This window comes from Anser cygnoides, chromosome 3 (assembly GCF_040182565.1).
Source record: "Anser cygnoides isolate HZ-2024a breed goose chromosome 3, Taihu_goose_T2T_genome, whole genome shotgun sequence".
Taxonomy (NCBI): domain Eukaryota; kingdom Metazoa; phylum Chordata; class Aves; order Anseriformes; family Anatidae; genus Anser; species Anser cygnoides.
Genome location: NC_089875.1, coordinates 84,388,826 through 84,407,711, shown reverse-complemented (window position 1 = coordinate 84,407,711; position 18,886 = coordinate 84,388,826). Strand labels below are relative to the sequence as shown.

The window sequence follows — 18,886 nt, the reverse complement described above, 5'->3', positions numbered from 1 at the left end:
CACAATCCTCAAACTCTCTCTAGTCTTCTGAACACGAAACAGCAACACATCCCCACCAATTTTACTGGATATACACATTGTGGAAATCTCCTCAAAAGCTTCTGTGATACTAGCTTCATGTTAGCTTCAGCCAAAAAGACAGTACCTTTACACTCCAAAAACATACCATAAAAATGCTCTTCTAAACCTCCAATGTTATGTAAATTGTGGACAGATCCTTTTAGAACATCTAACATGCCACTTACCAAATACTGCTGCCATATCCATTTCTCTGGTCTTCAACATCTTCCCTCCCTCTCCCCCCAGGAAGACAAGCAAATGACCTTGCAAAGACTGGCAACTTCAACTTACCATCCAAGTACCTTCACCAAATGCTGTCAACAGCATCAAGATCTCCTCATAAAAATGCTGTGGACAGAAGACGTAGACTGATCCCTCCACACTTCTGAAGTGCATAATCATCAGCAGAGTTTACACTGTCCAGGAGTCACTCAAGCACAGTGTGGAATGTCACATGGCCAGTACATCCTGTACCAGCCAGCGCAGCAAGGCCAGACTGCCTCTGCAGTTCTTGCAAAGTACAAGCTGCCAAGGAACTCCATAAGTGACTACAGACCTGATGTGCAACAGCTAGCAGGTTTTTCACATCCTTCTTTATTCAAGAAAGAGCATGTACAAAGCATTGCACATAGAAATACCTACCCTTTCTCAGCAACATTTAACAAAAATAAGCGATTTTGTTGAAAGCAATCGAGTTCTTCTGTAACAGCATTCTGCAGCTTCTGATACATCCAACAGACTGATTTACACAGTTACTTGTGGAGAATGAGCAGGCTTTGGCCAAAGTAGCTGGTTACTGCTCACTAGCAATAACCAAAGCAGATGAGGTACTCAGCAAGCCAATACACACCTGGACTGCAGTCAGATCATTAGTATACATCTTTGCAGTCAGATGGCTACTCATTTCAGACCTCCCCAAAGTTGTAGATGCTACTGCTCAGTGTTTTGCATTTCTGTGGTATGTTATTTACAAATTAGCATATTCCATGAGCTGTAGGAATTCTTCCAACTTTCTAAAGGAAGTTGATTGCTAGCATCCAATGCTGTCATTTTTGGCTGCAGACTACAGGGTGGTTACTGAATCCTTTTGGAATGCACCAAAATACTGAAACTGTACCTTTATTAATTGCTGGTTATCATGCCATTGTTGTATTCCTTCCTTTAGAAAGCATTCCTGACAATTAGGTTTAACAGCCACACTTAAAGGTGGATTGCATCTTAGGTACATAATTTGTCTTTAAAGACAACTTAGGCAACCAATTCATGATCCCTCCCCCTTTGTGGAGGAGTGCTTGTTTGCTGCACACAAATGCACTAACATGTTACTGCGTGGTTAATTTTCGAGTGACTGCTCCACACAGAAGTTCCAATGCGCATCCAACTCCTCCCCTCTGACATTTCCCCTCACACAGCGAACAGATAAACACGTTTTCCTCAAAAGGAACAGTTCCATTGTGGTATTGGTCTTCTCACACTGAACCAGCAGCCTATGAAGCAGCCCCACCTTCCTTCTCCCCCAACCAATACAGAAGCCAGTGCAGAGGAAGCTTTAGTCCATGCCTTTTCTGTAACCACAACTTCCCTCATGACACCTAAATTCCCTCCTTACAAGTGTTTCAAGTTTATGCTTCCACACCACCACCTCATCTATCTCCCAGATGAGGCCACCTTCAAGAATCAGACTGTTTAAATTTGTGTAACCAACTGTGCACAGCCTACCTGCAACTTCCATTGTTTTGAGTTATTACAGACGCTCAGCATCAGCAAGTCTGATACTGATATTTTGAAGGGGGTCAATAAACTCAGGGTTTCTTTTCCACATAATAAAGCTCACCACTCATTTCTCTGATACTAGTATTATCCTTCCTACAGTTGGCAGCTTGTTATTTAGGGAAAGGCTTTTTAAATATGCAGACAGTGATTTTGGTTCACATGCAGTTTTTGAAAACAGTATCCGCTAAACAATTGCAACAACTGTCTCAGTAGGATTTTAAAAAGCATGGTCCCACTCCAGGCGAGAAAAGCTCTTCAGACATTACACTTTCTTCCAGTTACAGATCATCCACATTTGTCAGGCAGCACTGACAAAAATGTTCCAACTCATCACTGGAAAAAGGAGAACAAGGTCTAAATAAAATGGTTCATTTGATAGAGAAATTTCAACTTGCAAATAAGCACACACTTTGTATTTTTTTTTTTTCAAAAGCACCTAAAACCCCATTGCAGTAATACTTCTCAGGAAGTTTAAATTAAGTCTTTTGGTCTCATCTCAGATGCCGGATCCGGATTAGGGTTTTCAACAAGAAATTCAGGTTCGGGATAGGATCATCACAGATGAGATGCAGTAACAGTATGGCAAATGTAAATCTAACACAAGATGTACTTTTATAGCATTTCTGATTGAAATACAAAAATCAGACAGTCTTTTGACATATTTAAATAAAGCAAGCATTTAGAACTTCTCATGTAGATTTAAAGGTTAGCCACAGTAAGGCACAGCTACTGGCCCACAGTGCCTTGGGGAAACAAGTGGTCTTAAATTCAGTACATGTACAGAATAAGTAACTATACTGACCTACTGTATTAATTACTGTAGTAAGTGTATCAGCAGCTGTCATAGTACTAACAATTCCTAACCTGGAATTACTTCAGACCTAATGATAAAATGCTTGGAAGATTTTTAATTACATACCTGAACAAACTAAAAGCATTTGTTCTTATGGTTTGAGCCACTTCCATGCCTGAAAAGAGAAATATATTAGTTTAGAGATTTTCTTCTATCACTCCAAACAAAACTTCCTATCTATATAGAATCTCACAGACCAAACTGCATCATTAAACACGTACCGGATTAGAATCAGTACTCCACAAGTTCCATAAAACAATCTAGAAGTGTTCTCATACCACAGGAAGTCTTCTTGCATCTCTTGCCTGGCTACTGCTTAAGTTGGCTGTAAACTGTGAAAGGCAACTAACCAGTCAAGTCTAAGTCTCCCTATACCAAAACTCAAAGGCTTCATTTCTGAATTAGCTAATACCTGGTTCTCAGCTTGTAACAAAACATTAAAAACTCCAGAAAAAGCTAAAAGTCTATCAACAAGCAAGCTTTACGTAAGAAATTACATCCAGACAACATTCTTCCACACAGGATTCTCCTGCAATCAACAGGAAAATTGAGCATCTCATTTTTAACCATAACTGATAGAACTTAAGTTTAAAACCAAGATAGATTATGAAACATTTCACTGTTTCCCATGATACACATTTACACAAACCCCACCATGTTTTAAATATGCCATTTTAAATAGAATTTTTTAATGTCACCTTGTACTTTTAGATGGGCTTGACATGACAATGCAGTTTTAAGAGCAGTCATTTAGAAACAGCCATTAGACATTTAAAACAAATTTGCTGAGTTTAAGGTATGCAAGAACCATGAAGTCTATCATCAATATTTTACTTGTTCAGGAATTATAGTAGGCTAATCTCAAATCAGAGATGTGTTTTTCATCAAGCAATCAGGTTTAAGATAGGTTCTTCACTGAAGAAACATACCAATGGTTTTGGGCATTACTCCAACAGAACGACCTTTTTAATATAATCATACCATTTATTGGAATTCATACCTTCCAGCAGCAGCCTTCAAGCATCTCTGCAAAGACAAATTGCACCAGTTAGTTTTACTAACAAGGCTTGCTACTTCAAACTTCTCTAGATCAGCCATGTCACAGCAATTCCACTTCCTACTTGTAATGCTGCCTGTCTAAACAATTCATCATTTTACACATAGCATTACAACACAAAAAGTTTCACTCCCACGTTTTGACTTTGCACACTGGGACAAAGCCTGTTCTTCAAAATGAACGCTCTTCAAAGCAAGCTGCTGGTAGTTAGGCAAGATCTTTAAATACCTTTTTTTAGGAAGGGAATAAAATTATGGATGCATAGTGAGACATCAAGATTAGAACCTGTACTCACACTAAGATTTTTAACTTTGTAAATGAAAGATCCACAAGTTCAGATTCCAAGTGCAATTTAAGTGCGTTTAATTGAAAGGGATTAAGTTCAGATACCTGTGTAAAAATGAAGTTTAGGGAAACAGCTCCCAATACATCTGAGGAACCTTAAATGTTCACCTACATATTTCTTCCCTGCTCCAAGTATAAGTTTAGACTAGTCTTTCTGAATTAGTTTAGTTCTTACAGCATTTTTAATACCTGGCAAATGTTTGTTATTTATCAGCTCTAATACTGGATATCTGAAAAAACAGGGATCTAAAACTTCCCTTTCTGCTCTTCCAAGGTGCTACTATTTGCTGGGCAACAGCACATGCCCACATCAACATGGACATGAGCTGAGTTTTAATAGTACACTAAAGTCCTTTAGTGTACATTCACAACATCTAGCTTGTATGTGGGGGCAACCATATAGGTAACACTACCTGGGAGAGCGACTGAAAGATCAAATAACTTTTGAAAGAAAAGTGGTTTCATCTCAGAAACCAGATCCGTATGAAGTTTTTCATCAACAAATCAGGTTTGGCAGTTTCATCACAATCCACCACTTTTATAATTAGAATAGTTCTCTAATATCAGAGCCACAACAAGAGTAATAAATTTATATATCCCACAAAATAAGCTTTGTCTTTCATACACAGATGCACTGGAAAGGGAATACATTACAATTAACAAACAGTTCTGGCATTTCAGCAATAAACATTACCTCTATCTGTTGTACCAGGAAATCCTGCTGTCACAAGGAAATCTATCATAATGAATTTTCCCATTCAAAACTGCTCGTATGTCATTCTAGAAAGGAATAGAACAATCAGTTATAACACATTCACTCAGCAATGTAATACAGCCCATTAGGAATGACCAAGTTTTAGCCTTGTGGATCACCTTTCCTCACAGAGTTTTCACTTTCCAGACACAGACACCAGTTGCACACGTTTGAGTCAACTAAGTTAAACTGAATACAGACCCTGATACTATTTCTTTGCATTTCCAAGAAGTCAGAACAAGAAGTAATCTCCAGGCGTTACCCTTTCCTTCACCTAAACACGTATGTTAAATTTCCAATAAAGTCCACACTGACAAATAAGTCACTTTGAGGTGATATTTGTCAAATTTAGTATGTATATTCAGATATTTTAGCAGTTCCTTCAAGAGCTGCTTGAAATGACAAACTATTCACCTGCCTTCCCAGTCTACACATTTCAGAACAAATCATATCAAATAACATGCCTGAAATACATCAATAATTCAATTCCAAAGCTAATGACAATCCTACTAATTTGATCACACATTTATGTTGTTACACCACTTACCATATTAACGTATCCCCACAAATTATTCAAAAGATAGCTTTCAAGAAAATCCACTTGTGTGTACCATATATTCTTCTAGCTCTGATGGTGCTTCCATGAAGGGCTAGAATTGAAATGAAGCTGAAATTAGTTTAAGCAGAAAACATCTCTTACAGCATTACTAAGCCAGAAGTGATAAACACGCACCAAGAATTTCCTTTTTCATACAAAGTCAGTATTAGGCTATAAGTCTTTAAAACCACTAGAGATTCTGTACATGCTAGAAAAAGTTGACCTGAATTGATTTTGGACCCTTTTTGCAACTATTAGTGCCCTAAGAACCAAGTCATTTAAACTTCTGCTTTGAAGTATTTGTCTACGATACGCTTATTCACAATGCTGTACTTAAGTGTTTGAACTACGATCTTTGTGGGTTTCTCCCAACTGAACTATTCTACTTTGTCCACTTTGCAGGGTAGTAACATCACTAACTACATTCAAAGACGGCCATGTGGATACACATTAGCTCCAAAGCAAGCCCAATGCTAAACAGCTAACTTGTACCATTCTCTGTAATCAGTACAGTTTAGCACAAGTTAACCAACTGATTTATCATGTAGGTCTTCAAGCTTATTCAACTGATACAACAAACAAAATGATGCTAAGAACACCTGGCCTAAGCACTAGCCTGAGTAAAACAAAAACACATGAATTACTCAGTTTAAACCATTTTCCCATTTTGTCCCACTTGATAGTCATACGAAGTGCCATCTCTTACCCTTTACAAATTCTGTACTTTCAAACAAAAAATAGGGAATAACAGTGAGAAATTGAAGCATTTATTATTTTGATCAGCAGTGGAAATAAGGTTACTTCTAGAGCAACAAAATAAATCCATTACCTTACTGCTTCTGTACAATATATTGGTCATCATTGAAAACTTCCACTTCATACCTGAAAAACAAACAGTAAACAAACTTAATACTTGAAATAAGCAAATACTTAGTACCAGGCCATTAAATCATACACATTTTGAGACCTAGAAAGTCTCAGAAGTAATGAAATGTTAAACAATTCAGTCTTAGTTTTTTTTTTAAACCAGCAGGAAACAGCCATTTTTTAGGAACAAAGGAATGACAAGTTATATCTGCTTGAAATCCCTTATTAAAGGCGTTGTAAAAATAACTGCATCTACCCACTATTAAAAATCTTCTGGAGAAAATATTAATGAAAATTTGTTAGTTCAAGATTTAAATCCTTTGTGCAGAAACAACAATTTCAATTTTTAAACAGGTAATTCAATTTTAACTACATATCAAGTATTTAAATCAACTCACCCAGCAAAAGAAACACAAGACAAAGTAAAGCATTTGTTTTGTCATTTATAACCCTTAAAACACTTAGCTTCTAACTAAAACATCTATTACTACACCGTGTAAATGAAATAAATGCAACACTGCTAAGAGATTACTAAGCTTTCTTTTATTTCATATCACCAAAACAATTTAAGCCATAAAACCCTTAAGTACAGTACATTATTGTACCCAATAATCAAGGCTTACTAACAGCTTGTAAAGACACAAGAACTTTACTGTTCAGTAATCTAATAAGTGTCGGACTGGGGCTATCACTAGACAAACTAATTCAACACGGAATGAATGAAGCTGACAGGTTTTTACATGAACACAACCACCTCCTAATCTCTGCTCGCAGATAACAGCCTAGAATCCTAGCTGCTTTTTATTGCATTGCCTGCTCTTCCAGAAGGACTACTGCTCAATTACACTGGCATTCCAAGAAGGAAAAAGGCACCTTTGTCACCGAACTTGGGAACAGTACTCCCCAGCAAGAGCAAGTTAGGAAGAAGCCGACATTCTTGCAGCACCAGGTGCATGGGGGATTTCTCCTCCTCACATGCACACTAATGAACAAAAGCATACTCATCCATTGAGAAGCCTGCTTTTCCTTAATTGGTTGTAAACTACTTGAGGACATTTACTTGTGGTTTGGCAAAGTTTCCATTGTCACAATGCTTAGCTGATCAGGGGTTACATGAATCAAACAGAATGTTGCCTAAGTCATAAGGAACTTATCTAGTCATCTAGCTATAAAACGTAGCCTTTTGTTATCACCTTAAGCCTTTATTTTTTTATGATTTCAATAAAGCCCTTTTATTTTCTTCTCATTACCTAGAAAGAAAAGCAAGAATCAATAGTTAAGATATTAATCTGATTGTTTACATTAAAAAAATTAAGGATTTATGGCAGTATTCGTGGATTTCACAGTAACTATTTCTGTAACTTGTTATAAGGCAACTCTCTGATGCTGAGTCCTCTGCCACAAATACTGGCATGACCCAAAGGTGGGCACCAACCCTACGGCACTTTAAGGCCACTACCTTCTTTAAGCAACCCTTAACCCTTATTAAAACACCTCTCTCCCATTGTTGCATTTCTGCAAAGTCATTTATCAGCATTAGAACTGCCAATTTCAACAGCTGTGTAGCAGAAGGCTGTGTCGACCTAGGAAGGGGCTGCTCTCACCCCTATCAATTTGTGTGGCGCAGCCCTTGCTCATCAGCCTCTGCAGAGCCCTGACCAGACAGAGGCCACCGATCAAAGGGTTAACAGATCTGCTCACAGAGCGTTTCCAGCCCGGCTCTCTCTCTCTAGCAGGCAGGCGCCACCCGCCCCTCCGGCTCCGCACCACGGGCAGAGCCCGGCCGGCCCCACAGCAAGATGGCCCCCGCCGCACACGCGGCCGCCGCCCGCGCGGACTACAAGTCCCGGCATGCCCCGCGCCTCCCGCCGCACGCAGCTCGCTCCGTCGCGCTCCCGCCTCCCTCCCCGCGGCCGCGCGGGGCACGCCGGGACCTGTAGTCCGCCCCTCCGCCAGCGGCGCAGCGCTTCACCCCGCGGCGCCCTGGCGCCACGGAGCGGGCCTCGCTGCCGGTCGCGGCCCCACGGCGGAGCGAGACCCCAGGGAACCGAGCACGAACGGGGAAACCCGGCCGCCATCCCCGCACCCGCCAGCGCCCCCCTACCTTCCACCTCCGTCGCTCCGCAGGAAAAGAGCGGGCGCGGGTGGCGCGCGCCGCTTTTATACGCGGGCGGCGGGGCGGGAACGAGGCTGGCCACGCCCCCTCCCCGCCGCCGGCTGAGGGGCGGGGCTGCGCGGGGACGGCGCGGGGGCGCGCGTTGACCGCCGGACGCGTGCGCGCGCGCGGCGGGGCCGGCGGCGGTTGGCAAGCCTCAGGGCCGGGCGTTCCCGTGGCGGGCTGGGCCGCTGAGGGGAGGCGGGGGGGAGGCGGCGGGGGGGTGGCCTGAAGGGGAGAGCTGGGAGGCTGGTGGTGTAGCCAGGTACTCTCACGGGTTTTGTGTGAAACGTACATCTAATAAAGGCAGAAACAATGCAGCTCCACCTCCTGAACTCGCAATAAACGTTCTTGGCTGAACTCTTGTTTTTGTCTGTTAACGTTTCCTAGGGCTCCAGCTAGCTAACTTTCTATTCTACAGCTCTTCCTAAATGCTTCGGCTTTCCTTCGTCTCTAATTAGATCTTTTTGAAACCTTACCGCACGCACACCCTTTCCCTTTTTGGAAATGGCATGCGCTGCTTTACCCACATGGAGCATTCCAGCTCATCACGGCCGAACAATCTCCTCCTGCCCACAACAGACGGGAAGTTTTCTGGCATGACTGCTGCTTCTTTATGTGGTTTTCGCTCCGGAGTCCAAGGATGCTGCTCCATAGCGAACCTAAGAGTGGGCCTGCCCCAATCCCGATGCAATTTCAGCCACTGGAAGTCGTGCAGATACATCTCAGACAGAAAATGGTTCGTGCTCAGCTGAGTCAGCCTCCTCTGCTGCTGTGGACGCGCTAGTGAAAGGGTTGGCAGCAAATATCTGGGCTACGGTGGGCAAAAATGGCAGCCTAAATGATGTTACAACTGTTCTGAAACCACATCCCAAATTCTAATAGTATTTATGGTGTTCTCCATAATCGTTTGTAAATAACTTTTTTTTTTTCTATCTTTTTATTGAGAGGATTTATATATCAATTACCTTAGTATAGGAAATTAGGAAAAACAAGGACAGGGGAAGCAAAGCTCAAAAAGTTGTTTGGTATTTTGGCAACAAGTTGTCAAGAACATGACAAAAAATTGGTAGTCCACAAATACAGGTGAACTCTCAATAGAAGAGTTTGACCACTGGAAGCTGGTAAGGGATGTCTAGAAAAGTGAGTTTTAAAGTGGTAAAATACCTGTCAGTTATATTTTTAAAATTATTAAGATGAATACTATTAGGAAGACTAAATAGTTGACAAAAAAAAAAAAAGTTTCTTCTGCAACCCACAGCAGATGACAATCATTTTCTCTCTCCTTTCATTCTTCCATGACCCGTTTCACCTAAAACCTTCCTCTTGACTGCAAGCAGGGTGACCCACGTGGCAGACTGCAAGCTGCAGCTGGCCTACCACCTTTTCTGGTGTAAAATGAAACATGAGGAAAAAGATCTACATGCTGCCTTCTTCTCCGAGTGCCTACTGAGTACCTCCCACTTGTGAAGCTGTAAGCATCGTGAAAGAGTTGCTAGTGCTTCAGGTAGACTCTGCAGCTGAACTGGTGCACAGGCAAGCAGCTTGTGCCATTGTATCCATCCACGTGGGCTGTTCAGAAGGCCCCAAAAATCACAGAATGGCCAAGGTTGGAAGGGACTGCTGAAGATCGTCTAGTCCAGCCCCCCTGCCGAGCAGGGTCACCTAGAGATGTTTGCCACATGGCACTGAAAATGTTAAAACATCTTCCCTTAGTGACATCAGGGTTAAAGATAAGCAAAATAATCACAGCAGTTAATCGCAACTGGCTTATCCTTAAAGAATGAAGGTGGCTCCTTACCAGCCCTTTTGTAAGTACTAAATAACGACATCTTCTCTACAGAACTCTGTGGAGAGTTTTTACATATGTTATTCTCTTGAGGAAAGTAATTTCTTTTCGGGTGAAAAATAGATTCATAATTTAAGCCTGAAGTATGTTACTTAAAACACGAATGAGTACTATTTTAGTTTGATAATAACAATGCTCTATAAATAATGAGATGACAGAGGGCCTGTCCAGGGTTATAGGATACTGCTTTGTATGGTGAGTTTTGCAGAAGAAACATGGGAATGCATTTTCTGAAGGGAACCATGTGTCTCGCAATGCTACCCCACACTAGCTTCTGTAATTTGGCAGAAGAAACTCTTTATCTCTGTTAGATCGTAGGGTATAGGCTTACTAGCAATGCCTGAATGCACATTTTTTGCAAACTTCTTATCCCCAAAGAAATACGTGTCATATTTCTCAGCTTCACCTAAGTTTACTAACACTGGAAAAGTTTGTGGATCAAGTGAAGTACAGTTTATTGGAGTTAGGCAATAATTACAATTACAAGGCTAAAAAAAAAAAAAAAAGTTAACCAAAAGAAAATTAAACCATATAATTCCAGATTATATTTTAAAATAATGTTCCTTCTGGCAGCTTTTCTTTCCCCTCCATCAGGCTTCTACACCTTTATATCCCAGATTTCTGGATGCACGTGCAACCTGTAGAGCAGCACCTGATCCTTAAACTACTCAGAGATCCAAAGGCTAGTCTAAGCCATAACTGTGGTTGCCATCAAGGCTTCATTTATAGATGAATCGCTTCCTAGTTTAGCTCACCACACACCTGTGCCTTTATGCGCAGTGCCAGCACTGGAAGAAGCGAGTGCTGGATATAAGATACTGGTGGCATAATGGATTATGGCTCACACAAATTTATACCTGCCTGAAAGTCTGGTAGTCAGGTTACTGCTAGGGCTTTTCAGCTCCAGGTAGCTCTCTCCAAGTTATCTTATTCTTACTTTAAGTGATTTCTTTTTCTACTTGTTCTTTCTCTTTATTTCTTCCTCCCCCAACTTCCCTCCTGTTCCTATTTTAAATCTGTCTTCCTGGATTTTCTCCAATGGCATTGCAGCTTTGATGACTCACGTCTCTTGGTTTAGTTTGAGGTTGTTACCAGTGCATCCTTTGAGATACTGATTTCCCCTCCCCTCTCACCTTCCCAGCAGGAAGTCTATTGTGTGCAGCTTTAATTTCTTCTCAGAACAGACAGTACTCATTGTGAAATCCTGAGCTGACTTTGCCTTATTTCGCCTTATGCATCATAAAATGCATGAGTTGTGAAACAATTCATTTGGCTTTTGATTTTGGCCTCATTTTAGTATTTTACAGAGAGCAGAATTGTTTATTTAAACTTCTCAGCTATCTCTCTCTGATTTTTTAGTCACCTTACTGTCACAGAAAGTCAAGCATATTTTGTTTATGATAGCTGAGATCATAAAGACATTAGAACAGCTGTACAGGGTCAGGCCAGAGGTCCACCCCCCCAGTATCCTGTCCCTGAATGTAGCCAAAAGTAAATACCTAGGGAGGGGGATAGGGACAGAACAAGCACGTAGGGCTCCTACCCTGAATGTTTGCCCAGCTTCTAGGAAAATCAAACCCAGGCTCCTCCTAGAGGGGGGTTATTTTCTTTGTGTGCGTGCGAATCTAACAATCCTCAATTAATTTACCATCCATAAACTTGTCAAGCCTTCCCTGGCGTTTTTATAAAATTTTAGCATCCACAATATCAATGGCAAGGAGTACCACAGCTTAAGTAGTGTTATGGGAAAATGCACCTCCTGTAGTTTGCTCTGTACCTGCAGTCTGTTAGCAGATGGCACAGTTTTAGAAGCAGCCCCGGACAATTTATCCCTGTGCATCCACCATCCTCTTTTATTACTGATTTTATAAAACACTGTAAGAACACCACCACCCCCCCATAAACACACACACACACAAGAACACACTCTTCTCCAGGCTGAAGAAACCTCATTTGCTTTATCATTCCTTATACAGGAATCAATTCCTACCTTGAACCTTATTCTCATTGCTCTTTTCTAAATTCCTCATTTCTGTTTGAGATCGAGGTCCCAAAGTGCATTCAAAAAGCAAGCACAACATGAGGTTACACAGTGGCACGGTGATGTTCTCTACTTTATTCCTTGTTCCCTAGCAGTTACTAAACTTGGGGTTTCAGGTTTTTTGGCTATTACCGTGAATGGAGCTGACATTTCCACAGAGCTGTCTGTCATACCTGTGGGATCTTTAGTAATGAAGCAATTTTAGGTGAGGGGACACACCACAATTAGCAGTTCAAATGTGTCATCTGGGTTCCTCTACAACACCATCCGATCCTGTTGAAACTGCAATGCCTTCTAAAAGTTTGAAGTAACTTCTATGGTGAATGCCTCCTAAGTGATGGGGTGTGAGAAACTCCCCCAGATCTTCAATACTGAACACAGAAACAAAAAAAAATGATGCAATTGCCTGGCCTAATATTCTCTGAACAGGCTTTCTGTGCCTCCTGAATTTGAAAAGGGATATGTCATTTAGTTTTGCTAGGCCTTTATAATGGCATGTATTTATGTGGGCTTCCTTGCAGCCTTTTTCAAGTCTTTCTTACTGGTGATTTTCTGCTTTCAAGATAGTGTTCTCAGTTTGTCCTCATATCATTTATGAGGATCTAATGTTCATAGATGTGCCTTTTAGTTTTGTTTTTAACAAGCATCTTCATTTTTAGGCAGCTCCCCTTTCTGGATTTGAGTACAGCTGTGGTAGATATTTATTTTTTGTTGCTTCTGCAAAGATTCTAAAAAGATTCTAAATATAAAAAGATATTAAAAGATAAAAAGATTCTAAATGTACAACGATTGCTCATACAGACACATTTGTTTTATTCTCATAATCTAATCAGTTTTTACGTGGTTAAAATTAACAGTAAAGCATAACTAAGATTTATACAACAACAGCAACAACAACCCCCCTTACACAGGTAGTTACTTAAAAGAAGCAATAAAGTTGGTGCATTAAGAGAGCCAGACTAATTAATACTAATAATTTTAATTAGCCTTTTTTTTTTCTCTGTTTGCCAAGATAAGACTATGTGCTGTCTCCAGGAATAATGATTGTAACTGCCTTGTTGTTTAACAGAAGCATTCATTATCTTGAGCTACAAAAACATTTCATTATGCCCAAAAATACTTTAGGGAAATTTGAGTCTGAGTCTGTGTTACTGCTTGGGAACATCATCTTTCTCTCACTGTTCAAATCTCTCTTCATGTAATTCTGCATAAACTGCATATTACCAAAAGATAATGTGCTTCATTTAACTGCTGTATAGCTGCTGCTCCTTATCTTATTGGTTTTTGGTCCCCCTTAAGAGATGAGACAAATAGATGAGAGGAAAGCACTGAAGTGGAAATACTGCAGAAAAGAAAAAGGGAAAGCAACCTGCTATCTAATATTCTTCTCATAGTTCTAGGACCCAACTATTAATTAATATTTGCAGTCACTTCATTCGTTAACAGTAAATAGGGGAAAAAATCTTTTCTATCATACAGCCTTGACAAATTGAAAGTCAAGCTTACTTTTAAACAGTAAATATATCTTCACATTTCTGAACAAGAAGCTATCTCTGAGAAGACAAGCCTGCTGAGTTGATTTTTTTTTTTTTTAATCAAAACTGTTTTTAAGTTTGCCACCTTTCAAAGTCTTGCTTACAATTAAAATATCCTATAATGACGGTGTACAAAATCAGGAAAAACAACACATATTCAACTTTGCCATTTCTCAAACTACGTATCATGTGAACTATTGCAGCAAAGTAAAGGTTGTAAAACTGCATTCCAGCATCTGGAGTTGAATCTGGATATGATAAGTACAGATCTCTGGGTAAGAAATAGGCACTCTCTTTGAAGTGGAAATTTCTTGGAAACTTCTTTAATCGTCTGGAATGTTTCATCTGATAAAGTAACAAAGTAAAATGTGCATACATATTATTTTACTCATAGCATGTATATTAAAACACAAATAAAATTTAAAAAATAATAAAGATGTAGGAAATGTAAAGCTGCGATGGGGAACGGTCAGGCTGGGTGTTAGGGAAAGGTTCTGCACCCAGAGGGTGCTCGGGCACTGGGACAGGCTCCCCAGGGCAGGGCCACAGCACTGAGCCTGATGGAGTTCAAGATGGGTTTGGACAGTGCTCTCAGACACGTGGTCTGATTTTTGGGTGGTCCTGTGTGGAGCTGAACTCGATGATCCTTGTAGGTCCCTTCCAACTCAGGATATTCTAAATCAAGTACAGAAAATTAACAGCATTATCTGCAGTGCTAATGTATTAATTTTAGTACATTTAATTTCACGTTAAGGCTTCACTTACGATAGTGCATAAATCTTTCCTTGTATGAAACTTATGTACACACAGGTATTCCTCAGATCTTTTTTATGGTAAAATTATGTTTCCATGTTGTCTTGCTGTTAAAAATAGAAAGCTCTCCAGGACGGGGTAGCACATTGGCGGGCTTTGTGAGTGTATTTTGCGCTTAGTGACTCAATTCTTCACGTACAGGGAGGCATCAAGCAGCACTTCTTATAGGTGTGCTTTAATTTTACAGATGAGGAGACCTTATATGATGCTGCTGAAAGAGGTGACCTTGTTCTTTCCTCCTTCCCTGTCACCACCACAGGCTAATCATCATGTTGCTACAAGCAACTACTTGTTATAATAGAAAACTTTTTAATTTTTTTTTCAGCTTTAGTTTTCTAACACACCAGCCACCTGTACTGACTCATACTGTGACCGTCTAACCACTAGATTTAACAGAAGGGAAGTGGTGGGAGCACACACCCTTGGCGGGGGAAGATTTAAGCAGAATGATCTCCCTTGATAGCAGCAAATACATAGGCAGCTTTAAATATGATGTGAAACCTCACCTTCAATCTCTCCAAAACACAGGGTAGCACCTATTCAACCATGCCTGAATGTAAGAATTAAAATAAATGTTTGGAGTTTAAGAAGACAGTTCTTCTACTGTATGCTATTCTACTATTTGCTCTTGTACTGCAAGAAAGAAATCATATGTATCTTAATGTATTTAAATTATAAGGTTAGTAGATATTCAGACCGGCATAGCTTATGCCTGGCCCTACTTCAAGAAAATTGTGATATTCTTCCCTAGGGTTTGCAAGATCAGTCTGTCCGGTTGTTGGAGGTGGGAGGCTGCGTCGTTCCCCAACAGTGACAATATTCCTTAAAACCAAACAGAACAACAAATCAGCCATTAGAACCTTGTAGATAATTTGTAAACTTGAAGAAAATTTAAACTAATGTGTTGCTGATGTCCTAGAAGGGAACTCGCGGCACTGCAGTTTCGTACTGTCAGGACTCCCTTGTGACTGGAGCTGGTAGCTGGGCTCCTGGCACTGATGGGGGCCGAGTCCTTCTATTCTGCTGAAAGTACTCAGACAAGGGCCCTCCTGCTGAAGGCACTGCTGCCCCTCTAACCTGCTTGGCCTGGTTGTGCTCTGCTGGATAACCCCCGGGGCTCAGAGGAGGTCACCCAGTCTCTCTGGGCAACAGGAGAAAAGTCCTGGGCATTTCAGAAGTTCCCTACTCTCTCTTGCCCCCTCAACAGTAGAAAAAAGGCAGGCCATCCTCTTTCTGGCCCTCAGTTTTACATACGCTCTGTAGACTAAGTATGGGACAAGGCTGCCACTCCTTGTCAGCTCAGAGAACATGTTCTTCTTGGCTACAGAATACACAGCTAATAGGCAGAGGAGGTTTATTTACACCGTTCATGTGACAAGAAGCATTTGCGCTGCCAGAGGTAATCGGTGTGCAAAGTTTCTAAGCTCAGGGCCAAGCAGAGAAGATGTGGTGTGAAGCTTGAGGGGCATGCTGTGGGTTTGACCCTCCCAGTACCTCTCAGTCTGCGACTGCGACCAGAGGTTCAGAGGGTGCTCACACCAGCATCCTTCGGGTTCCCCAAGCCATGCCCTCTCGGGAGTCAGGAACAGATGACTGGGAGACAGACCTGCTGATGGTCCCTGTTCCTTCTCAACCAACAACACTGGGGGAGTTTTCAGAGTGGTCAATGATCAGATCTGGGTGCTGGTCACCCGGGAAGAGCAGGTGACACATAATCTCATCTGGAGCAGCACCATGTATAGGGACTTGGATGGAAGTTTGCGGTATTGTACAGGATATAAAAAGATTTGGCCACTTCCAGGTGTTGGGAGAGGCGAGCAGCCCAGAGCCCATGGTAGGGAGGTCAGGTGGGTAGGTGGAGAGGCTGGTGTGTGATGCTGGTAGCTGCACGCACAGTGCAAACCATTAATTCTCACTATAGTTCATCTGAATATTCCCGCAGGAGCTGGCATGTTTCACAGGTTTATTGTGTGGCCCTGCCTACTGCAGTTTGTCCTGCGCCAAAGTTGTTTCCAGGATGCAAAGGGCCAGTACCATACAGGCTTGTTGAGAAATGCCATCCTCCTTGTCAGGTAATGTCAGGTAATGAAGTTCCTTCCCTGTCAAGGACTGTGCACCACAGTACATGGACACTTGGTACCAGGCGTGACTACCTGTTTATTCATATTCATCTCCATCTCCTCCTAGACCATCCATGGGAGACACAATCCAAGGTCTTCTCGGAGTCTTAAGTGTTCCTGTCTTGACATAGCCACTTCTAGCTGTGGACATCCCACTTAGCCCATCTGGCAATTCCTGACATTGTGCCCTTGTGGGAAGGAGTCCAACAGCTGCTTTTTATTGACCCACTGGCTAAAGGGCCAGGTGGTACAACAGTTACTGAGCCATAGACTCAGTGGGGTACAGCCTTTCTGCTGAATTCAGTAGGAACTGTGGAGCAATCCCCTGTTCCTCTAAAGCAATGGAAAAGCAAAGATAGCTTCAGAAGCTATCACAGTGTGCTGGAAGTTGTACCACTAGAACTAAAAATATCCTTTGATGATGGCGCTCTATGTTACAAGAATGAGGCAGAAACTTTATAAGCAATATTGAAGAAGGAAGCTCATCAGTGCTGTTTTATGCTATCTTAAGTTACAGGTAATCTATTTGAAGTGATGATAATTCATTGTACCAACACAGCATTTATAACAACTCTTTTGTCACATTTCTTTCATTTTTCTTTCTCCTGAAGAATGAGACATATTTGGGTTACTCAAGTACGCACTTACTCCACGTAAGTAGATGTGAAGAGAGGAGTGGATCTTGCTGAAGGAAATGTTGATTGATTTGCTTAATTTCTCTTTAAGATCTTGCAGTTTATTGGCATATTTAAGTAGTTTCCAGACTGCAGTGGGAGTTTGTGGCACAGCTTGATTGTAGGGCTTGTCTCTTACATGTAAGATGTAAAGCAAGATCACTTTAGCTTAATGAATACATTTTATATTAGGAGTGTCTAAGCATTAGAAGACCTTATCCAGCCTACGAGACTCGTTGTAGGCAGCAGCAGACTAAGAAATTACACGTCTCTTCTCCCAGGAGTCTGCAGGTCCAGCTCAGTGTATCCCTGTCCTGCCACCCCGCCACTTGGAGCTCCCACAGACTGGGGTCTGCAGTAACTCAGTTTTAGTTTGGGTAAATTTTCCACGCTTTGTGATTTGTGAATGGGACGGCCATTAAGATCATTCTACTGTAAACACAAGAGGGCACTCCCACCCCACTTTTAAATGACTTCCAGCATTTGTAAAAGGAAGTTATTGAAGTTATTGGTAGAACAATGCAGAATACTCACTTTGAAAACAGAAAAAATGCTATCCCTTTATAAGCATTTATAGACCATGCACTTACAGGCAATATGTAACAAATATAGTCTTGGTTTGATCCTTTCTCCAAAATAAAATGCATGCAGAAAAAAATGAATCTCATCCTTGATCTCAGTGAGGTAAAACAACCCTCACTTGCTTTTATGGTAACCAGCATTGCACTAAAACTGGGGCACTACAGGATATTTTTGGGGAATTCCAAGAGCATTCTCTTGTGGAAACAGAGACTATTTCTTTCGTCTTGAAGAGCAAATTCATTGTGAAAAACTACAAAAAGGAAGACAGAAATTTAACATTGTTATGCTTACCAACTCTTGCATATTTTTAATGTCTTCACTCCACAAAATGTCCCTTACCCGCTCACTCCCGTGTATCTGATGTGTTATGCTCTAAGTGCTCTGGCCAATTATATAAAAATAAACGTATTTTAAGCTCACCTAAGGGCCTCAGCTGTTGGGATCAAAGTTTCACTTGATCACACAGAAAGGTTTTGACAACTTTTTAAAGGGTCCAGCACATTAAATGAAAATCTAGGCTTGTAAGAGAGAATTTCCTGTACATTTTAAAATACAGATCAGAAACACAAGTAATCGTGTTTTTGTCAAGGAAATATAAGCATAGAAAACCCTAATATGGTAAAATCCACTGTGCTAATAACCTCAGCTTAAATGTTAACATTTTGGGTGAAATGCTTTTTTTTTTTTTTCCCTTTTCTTTTTTTTTTTTTTCCTCACACCGAGGGAGTTATCTGGTATAGTCCAAAGCTTTTGTATGGGGAAATAAAATTTTAACTGCACTTTTAGCCTATTCACATTCTTTCTGCAAGG

General features: G+C 41.0%; 2 non-coding genes across 2 annotated transcripts; both read right to left on the bottom strand.

The window, feature by feature from the left end:
* Positions 1-2,326: 2,326 nt before the first annotated feature.
* LOC125184854 (small nucleolar RNA SNORD50) lies at positions 2,327-2,397 on the bottom strand. The gene has a single exon (XR_007169373.1). It is a non-coding gene; the product is annotated as a small nucleolar RNA SNORD50 (small nucleolar RNA).
* A 2,154-nt stretch (positions 2,398-4,551) lies between these two features.
* Positions 4,552-4,618, bottom strand: LOC125184855 (small nucleolar RNA SNORD50). The gene has a single exon (XR_007169374.1). It is a non-coding gene; the product is annotated as a small nucleolar RNA SNORD50 (small nucleolar RNA).
* Positions 4,619-18,886: the final 14,268 nt, after the last annotated feature.